This window comes from Beta vulgaris, chromosome 7 (assembly GCF_026745355.1).
Source record: "Beta vulgaris subsp. vulgaris cultivar EL10 chromosome 7, EL10.2, whole genome shotgun sequence".
Lineage (NCBI taxonomy): Eukaryota > Viridiplantae > Streptophyta > Magnoliopsida > Caryophyllales > Amaranthaceae > Beta > Beta vulgaris.
Genome location: NC_079208.1, coordinates 51,972,492 through 51,982,275, shown reverse-complemented (window position 1 = coordinate 51,982,275; position 9,784 = coordinate 51,972,492). Strand labels below are relative to the sequence as shown.

The window sequence follows — 9,784 nt, the reverse complement described above, 5'->3', positions numbered from 1 at the left end:
AATTTGGATTAGTGGCTAGTAGTAAGTTAGTGGGTAATTTATTTTATAATTAAAATGTGATTAGTGAATAATAGTTATGGAGGATATGGTGTAGGACATGTTTTCCACTACTTAGTAGTGTGGCTAACTTTTAGGTTAGTTACTTTTTATTGTAAGCCTATAAAAGACACTTATTGTATTGAGATTAATTGAGCAAGTTTAATGCAAAACTTCTCCATATATTATTTAATCTCCTCTCTACTCTAAAAACTATCAATTATGAATCAAAACTAAACCTCGTTTTCATATTTCCTAAATTTCATCACTAAAAATTTTGACACTCTCCAACAGATAATTGTGACTTTAATTAATTGTATTAACAATTAATATAAGTTATTTATTATTGTAGACAAATTTTACAATGTACTCATCAATTTCCATTAGAAAACAAATTTGGTCAAGGATAATCAATTATATGAAAGCGTAAAAGTCGAAAGGTTAATTACAAGAAAGAAAAGAAAAGAAAAGATGAAATTTATATAACTTTTAGACAAGCAATCAAGCATAATGGAAACATGCATATATACCTTATGTCCAGCCATATCATTTATGATCCTGGAAAAAATGGATGAGGCTTTCATGGCCTTTGATTTCTGGCTGAGCCATTCAAGGGCTTCTTTACTTGCAATTTCTCCCATGCCTTGGTAAGTTGCCATAACCATAATACGGTAGGTGACACTTATAATTGCATTCTTGAGGTACACGTCATATGCTGGGATATACTTTTCATGACACCATCTAGCTTCGCGTAAGTAGGCTTGGCAATTAATTTTTATCTATTTCAAACAAAACAAGAGTTCAGTAAAGATTAAGCTAAGTTTACTACTCCCTCCGTCCCATAATATAAGTCCTGTTTCCTTATAAAGTGTCCCAATATATAAGTCCTATTTCTATTTTCAATCAATAATTATGCCCAAAATACCCTCATGAAAATAATTTTATTCTCAAAATGCCCTCATAATTTCAGCTTCCAATGCACTATAATTAATGACAAATTGGAATCTTCTACCCTATTAAACTCCTCTACACATTAAACCATGCAACATTAATGTTCAGTTTTTATTTTTTGTTACAAAGATATAATAATGTAAGTGTTTCCCAATAAAAATGAATATTTTTTATCCAAAATAAAACAAGATTCCACTTTACCTTAATTCCCGCGTAAAAATAGAATCAGGACTTATATTATGGGACGGAGGGAGTATCATAGACATATAGCTTTGAGAATCATGTTGGAGCCCAATGATTGGAACTCCCACCTCCCAACCTCATGATCGGGAGTTTAATTCTCATCAAGACTTCAACCCCATATTTGAAGTGTTTGTGTGGATTTATGCTTTTGAGTATAAATCCCCACTTTTCAGTGTTTGAAAGTTTCCTTATGAATTGGACGTAAAGCTATAAAATTGTATTTTTCTTCCTCCTACTTTGTTTAGCAACAGGGAGCTAGAATGGGAACAAGTGCTCTTAAATTTTCTATGAGATGTTGTTATATGACATAGTCCTCTTATATACAAACACTGAAACAAGTGCTCTTCATAGAATAGGGCAAATATGTCATTAGGCCTATGTCATTTTTGCCAGCAAAACAGGCGCAAAAGAGTTTTTATGTCTATTTCTTGTTTTTATCTGCTCTATTTTATTTGTTTTATTGGAATTTCACTATTAAACCCCCACTATTCCAACTTTGGTCCCACCAACTACTCACTATTTATATCACCAATCTTAATTAGTTATCTCTCTCCTTACCCCTTCAACCACCACATGAAAATTACATCATTAACACCTTGCATCTTTCTTGGTATTCGTAGATATGTTAATACGAATAAACAAAAAGAGACGGAAGGAATATTATACTACAAAATAATTTGGGTTGATTTAAGCGTAATTTTATATAGGAGAGGATCAAATTAATTTTGTTTTGACAAAAGGATAACGTACTTCATTTTGGAGATAATGAACAGCATATGATCTTCCTTCTGTAGCTAACTCTTCTTCAAGCTCGTGGCAAGTATCGAGCAGAATTCGGTACATAGATTTCATGCAGTCTGGTAGTTGACTTACACAACCATTGTTCCACCTGAAATTCAACCACATAAGTTTTCTAATAAATTCACACACACACACATACCTACTTATTAACATGAAGAGTTCTCTTTTTTGTTTCCGTAAACTAAAAGTTCTCTCTTACTCATCTAAATCGAGAACTAAAGATTAGGGACGGCAACGGACCGGATCTGGACTGGATCTTGGTACTACCAGATTCGGATCCGTTTTTTGAGCCTGTACCCAGATCTGGATCGGATCCTACGGATCTCAAAAGGCAATACCCAGATCCGGATCCACTATATCCACGGTTCTACGGATCTGGATCTGACTGTTTCTCCAAAAAGTTGTACAAATATTTGTCAATATCTTATCACTAAATGATATAATTATTATAACATTTACCAAACTACAATATAGCAACATCCCAACATTTAAAATATTCAATCTTGTATGAGAATGAGATAAACAGTAGCCTTAAGTTACTAATTAAAAATTATAATATTCAAACTATAAGAAACGAATCTACAGGTCGGATCAGGATCCTCTTCATAAGATCCAGATCCATTTTTGTGTGGGATCCGGATCCGACCCAGATCCGCAGGGTCCAAAATGCTAAGATCCAGATCCTTCAAAACGGATTTGGATCTACGGATCTGGGACGGGTCCAAGATCCATTGTCATCTCTAGTAAAGATGTACTATGTTTCACTTACCCTAATATTGCTTCGGTGAAAGGTTCCAGCTCCTCAATGTTGCCATATGAATCATATATGTCATCCATCACAGTCATTATGTTAGAGAATTTGTTGACAACAGATCGAGCATATGCATATTTGGGTTCAAAGCACACTCCCAACGTCCAATAGTAGCTCTCCGCCACTCTATCCCTTGCAAAGGGGAATTTCCCTGGGAAATCTAGGTTTCTTGACCACCGCTCAATAATAACATTCAATAAGAGATGCTATGTAATAGTATAATAGTATATGCTAGCTAAACGAGAGTAATGTCTATTGCTCTATTCCTGTTGGGCATGCTTGGAAATGACGGCCCGTTTGGTAATCGTTAATAAATTGTGGTAATGAGAATGAATTTTAAGTGTAATTTTATTAGGAAATAAAACACCCTTAAAATCTCCATGAGGGAGGCATTTTTCTCCATGAGCAAGCAATCTCACTCCTAAACTTGTATTTTGTCTCCAAGGAGAAGCAATTTTCATTACTACCTACAAGGTGGTATTGGATGGGAATGAAAATTCAAGAAGGAAGTGGACACTTTAGGATAAATTAGCATTACCATGGGAATGAACAATAATAATTCTTCACAAATTTACGCACAAAATCATTCTCATTACCATCGTTTATAACCAATTAACAAACGAGCCGTGAAGGTAATGAATTAAGGAGTAATAAAAGATAAAGCACTCTAAAAATGAATCAATTGAGATGGTTGCAAGAGGATGATGTAGTTTTGTTGTGATCATGAAAAGGAAGGGAAGAAGAAGCTATTACCCTCCATAATGAGTATGGTTGGTCTATATAATATAACAATACGGATTGATGGAGTTATGTAAGAACTGTCAGCCAATTCCACCCAAAATTTCATTAGGTTTGTACATATTTTTTTAGGATGATTATTCAATGGCTACAATAAAAATTATAGCCATTATAATTATATTATACTCCTTTATTTTATAGACTAATCTTGCTTATTGATTTAATTGAACCTTAAAAACTTAGAAAAATGGAAAAGGTTACTTTTAATTTATAAAAATGAAAATAAATTGTCTTTGACTATTAGTAAGTGAGTCATCTTCTTTAATTTCTTTTGGATTATTGTTCCTTTCTTTCTTTAGATATTTTGTTATCACCATTAACAAAGATATGTGGAATATATATTAATCGAATTATTATATAAAAATTTCTTAATGTGTAAATTTCAACAATAGTTTTTTTTTAGGGGATAACAATTGTTTAATTATAAAGTTAACTTAATAAATAGTGTTGATCTAATATTATAAATTCAATTAATCAAATTTCTCTTTCAAAAAAATCTAATATTATAGCCATTGTAAAATTGTTCTATTTTTTATCCTTTTAATGTTTCGATTTACCGGTCTACATGTGTATTAAATTGGTTTTGCTGCATATTTTTTACATCAAAACTATATAGTTGAGAAAGAAATTGACATTTTATTTCTTACAAATAATTATTCTCCTTTTAGCTTTTTATCTTTCTCACTTGTAATCTCGATAATATTCATTACAAATCACAAATAGAGATAATCTTTTCAATTTTTCTCAATATATAAGCAAAAATTTAGTCATGTGGAGTTTTTGTCTCATGAGTATTTTACTAATATTCATTTGTTATAAGTTTTACTAATTTGTAATGAAAGATATATGAGGATAAAGAACTGCATCGGCAAACGCACACCATCCAAGCAGAAAAGATAAGAAGATACAAGAGTACCTTATGAAAATTTTGTTGTTAAATTTTTGTAAAATCTTTTTTTTTCATGTGTTGGAATCACTGCCACATAACTTATTAGTTTGGGTGAACTTACTGAATGAATCTTACATATTTTAAAACAGTTTGATAGTTGAAGAAAAGATATTAGTCAAGTATGCTGTTGTGAAAGTAGAAATTTAAAAACTATACTTCTATATTTCTAGGACTATATATGCACTTATCATACTCATGCTTAATAATGGAAAGAATTCAAACATCAAAGTAATTACCCAATAAGATCGCTTAACTCCTTTTTATGGAGTACTTGGAGCAAGTTGAAATCTAATTTGCAAGCTTTAGCAAAGCTTTATGATGTGAAGTATCTGACTCATAAACGCTAATTTGATACTTAGCTACCAGCCTAGGAGCGCATTTGTAGAGGGGTCGCTTCAAGGCATGACTTATTTGTTCAGATAATGGAGATCTCAAACTTGAAGCTAAGGTTGTTAAATGAGTGGTAGTAAAAACAAGGGCTTCATCGAGGACATCCTCTCCATGTAATCTGAGATGTGAGGCTTCAAAGAAACTTAAAAGCCCTTGCACGTCAGTACTTAAGGTGTCCATGAAGCTTCCATTCTCATGCTTAAACTTGTCAAAGACATCTGCTTCAATACACCAATTGATTAATTAAGATATTCTCTAAGAATGAAAAGAAATTAATTTATATGTAGTCGAGTAGTATAACTTCAACAGATCAAGTTTTAGGGAAAAGCAATTGTTGTTAATATTTATGAGAAGTAAGAATAAATTCAGAGCGCTCGATTAACTTCATCCAACAATCAAGATAAGTTCACTCAATTATATGACATTATATTGATAATTCTTTAGTTCTTTCGTAATTGTAAAACTTGGACTTACACGCTTGCCAATATAATACACGACTTTAACTATTTATATATTTAATTATGTTTTCCTAAATAAATAATATTCGATATTTTCATAGTATATATCGAAACAAAATTAACAAAAGCTCACATGACCATACTTTTCAGTACGTACGTGAACTTCGATGATGGTGGTAGGGATTATGTGTGAATAAGGGTACAATCCAGTTATTACAATCAATAAAGAACAGATGAAGTATGTTATATGATAGAGGATTGTTAATATCGGAATTATATGTTTCTTAATTCTTGCGTAAAGCTTTGAGTCTCTATATTTAACTTACCACATGATACACAAAAACCATGTTGCCTCAATAGGCGAAACCACAGAGAAACAAAGTGAAGATCATCCTTATAGTAAGCACCAACACAATTTTTGTGGAATTCTTGAAAGTTGGTCTCAATTTCTTTCTCAAAATGATAAGCCACTCCAAGTCTTTCAATTGCATCAAGGAGGAGAAGTCTTTCTTTTGGATCATTAACAACAGGCACAATTAGCTCTTTCCGAACTTCCTCTTTGTACAAGCTTAGTTCTTGCTCTTTTTGAATTTGAGTAGCCTACCAAGTACCAAGTAGTACAATACCTATGTGTTAGTTATAATAGTAAAATTTGATATAATTAGCTCGTAGACAATATCTATGAATTATATCGCCTGTGTATATGTGATGACGTATAATATACATATACACATACTGACATGCGCAATTTGTATTATACTTGTACAATATGCATGCATACACAATATTTATAAATTATAGCGTTAGTATTGTAAAGTATTTATGAAATTGATGATATAATTCACGCAAGAAATATCATAAAATGAAAAGGTGTCCCCGAGACCTCTAATTGTTAATTTTCATATTATATAAAATGGGTCTGGGTAGCCCAATAAGGAGGAGGAGAGTTTAGCCCACTTACAAGCCCAATGAGGTTCCATCCTAAAATCAATTATCCAGTTGCTTGATTAAATGCCCAATTTAAAAGAGATCCACAACCTCGGCGGCTCTGATACCAGGTTAATTTTCAGATTATATGAAATGGGTCTGGGTAACCCAATAAAGAGGAGGAGAGTTTAGCGCACTTACAAGCCCAAGGAGGTTCCATCTTAAGCTTATAAAGTGGTTTAGTCTCTATCCTCTTTCTCCAATATAAAACACTTACATGTGGTAATCAATAGGATTCAACACCATTCCACTAGATCAACTTAAAACCTGAGTCATGGTAAAAGAATTGTCGAATCCCCGCATAGTACATGAAAGTTTCTAAAAAATTGAATTTACCTTATATTAATCGACCATTATATATTAGGGTTGTTTATAAGCGTAATTTTGCATATGGGAAAAAAAAACCTAGAATGCCTAAAACTTTAAGAAAAGAAATTAAGAATACATATGACTATTTTTCCTTAAGATCACAGAAACTATAAAGTAATATTGTCATATTACTCTATGAAGGCAAAAACTAATACCTCATCAAGGGGAGTGTAATTAGAGAATGCGTCTGCCCAAATGTCGGGGTGAAAGTTTGCAAGTGGACGAACAGTTTTTGCTTCTGTGTTATTTTGGGAAGAAATAAGAGTAGATAAATGATCCTTGTATAGAATCTTACTCTAGATTCCTAATGTACTTTCTATAGTTTTAAAAATGCTTCTTGAAATGCTGTCAATTAGCTCTAACCAACTAGGTTATATATAGCCTTAGAATAGAGAGCTTAAATCTAGAAGTGGTATATCTTTACTGGTGTAGTGATCTAGTGATGCACTACTGCTGATTATTCTTAATAATTCTGCTGACCAAGTAAACGAAGAACATTACAGATAAATGAAACAGAGAGCGATGCAAAAACATAAAAAATAGAATAGGTTGAAACCGCCTCTATATTAAGTATTAACTATTAACTACTATTAGAAGACTGCTGAAAAGGTTGAAGCCGCCTCCTTTTGAACTTTAACTAGAAGCTTAGGTTATCTATACTTAAAAATGGTTACGAGATCCTAATTTTTTTTTTTTTTTTTTTTTTGGTTTTAGAGAGTCACAATGGCGGAAATGAGAATCGATGTCATGATTTTCTGGAATTAGAAGGGAAGTTTTTACCCACTATCCTTCACTCTCCTTTGGGGTCTTAATTATGAGTGATTGTCTTCTATAGTTTCAACTATTAACTAGTTTTAGGACCCGTGCATGATGCACGGGAGTTAATTGCTTGATAGCATAACTAATGATCAATAAAAAGAATCAAAATACCGAAACATATTTAACTAATCATATATGAAGGCATCAAAACGTTATTTACAGAAATGATTTTTTAACGCAATCTATATGTTTGAAAACACTTCCTTGTAAACTACGTTTGTTGTACTTGTACGCACTCCGTGTTCTTTGTCAAAAGGAAGTATCTTCAGACCTTTTTTGCTCGTAACTCTGGAAACAGCAACATAAAATTGGCTGTGGCTAAAAACAGGTCTCGAGAGATACAGACCTACATGAGACAAAGATTGTCCTTGACTTTTATTTATAGTCATAGCAAAACAAACCATTAAAGGAAATTGACGTCTCTGAAATCTGATAGGAAACTTGGTGGAGTCTGACGGCGTCAATGTCATTCTTGGATAAAAACTTTTGCACCCACATTACTTCCGGAAATAACAGTAGCTTCAATAACACGATTACCTAAATGATTGACGACTAACCTCGTGCCATTACATAATCCAGATGTTTGATCAATATTGCGTAGAAGCATAACGGGCGCACCAACCTTTAATCGTATGCTATGATTTGGGAGACCAGAGTATTTTATTGTATTGAGGAATTCAGTGGAGTATATTTCGTGGACTCCAAAGTTTCCTTCCTCTTTGCTTATAGCATCCGAACTCAAATAGACTTTCTCTTCTCCTGGAATAGTAGATAGAACATTATCATTTACGATCTCCACTATCTCATTTGTTGGAGCCAAAATAGCTCTTTCTTGGAAATATTTAGCTTCCCAAATATGTTCCTGTAGGTCTGGATACGTGCTTTCAACAATTGCTAAAATCGGATCGGCCCCGGGATCTATAAGGATATCTTTTGCAATCTCGATGACGGCTTCACCATCATTAGGACCGCCAGCATTTACATCTCCAACGCTTAGTATCCACTCTGAGAATTTCACCAACTGGTCTAGTTTCATCTTAAAAACTCGACATATGATGTCTGGCCTATCCTCTGGCCTTAGACCTCTTTTTTTACAAATCTAGTTATCTCAGGCCACTTAGGATTACACGTAAATATTATGAATAAATCTGGATAACCATACCATCTGCAAATAGCCATCGCATCTTGATAGTTTTCTCTCATATAACTATGTCCTCCTGTGAAGGAAGATGGCAATACTATACGACTTCCAGTCGAAGATCCCTCTGTTTCACCTCTCTCGACAGCACCTCTTAAATTCTTGACATTCGCAGCTCTCAAGCTTTGTTGGTTGTGTCTAAGAAAAGACAACCTTTCAGCTTCAATCATTGTGTAAGCATCTACTATGAATTGTTATAACAACCTCCGAGATAATAGTATTGTTGCCGCCTCCAGAGCTCGGTCTTGTATTCTGTATGCAAAAAACTCACGCATTGTGAGTTTAAACCTCTTTCCTGTTGAACCGTCTGATGGAGTCTTATCCCTGTGCATAATATCTGTTCTAAATCCATCTTCTCCGTATGGAAATAATAGTGGATATTGCATAGCGAGGTAAGAAGGATAAAGTTCGGAAATTTGCTGTAGCTTTCCACCCTTCGTTTCCATAATTATATCTCTTTTGTCGGCACTATCAATATCTCTTACGATAAGTGCAGCTACTTCTGATGTTGTTGGCAAATTGTAAGTTCTTCCATCAGACTCTCTTTTGCCGATAAGTTTTAATTTCAAATTCTCACACGTGTTAGATGCAAACCTATCCCTAGCCATTCTGAAATTATGAGCTAAAGGGTTATTATGATCTAACATATCTTGTAATTCTGCGACTAAGCGATTTCAAACTTGTCTGTTTGATGTACTGGTAAGACATAATGAATAATAAGTTAGGATTTGAAAAGGAATATAAATTAAACAATTAAAGTTACAATGATACTTAAATCCATTTACTATGTTGTACCTTGCAGCTGTTTCCTGTTCTTTATTTCATCCTCAGTATCATATATGTAAAGCTGAGAAAACTTTGGTCGTGCACCATCAGCAGGCAATAAAGTACCTATTAAGTGATGATTTTGACCACCAATTTTGTAATTATATGGACCTCGACCTTTATTGTAGGTGCAATAATCCTTCCACCCA

At 33.4% G+C, this 9,784-nt stretch overlaps 2 pseudogenes; both read right to left on the bottom strand.

Moving 5' to 3' along the window:
• LOC104900396 (probable sesquiterpene synthase) overlaps positions 1-7,692 on the bottom strand; it is a 26,765-nt pseudogene extending 19,073 nt beyond the window's left edge.
• LOC109135527 (uncharacterized) lies at positions 7,662-8,648 on the bottom strand (annotated as a pseudogene).
• Positions 8,649-9,784: the final 1,136 nt, after the last annotated feature.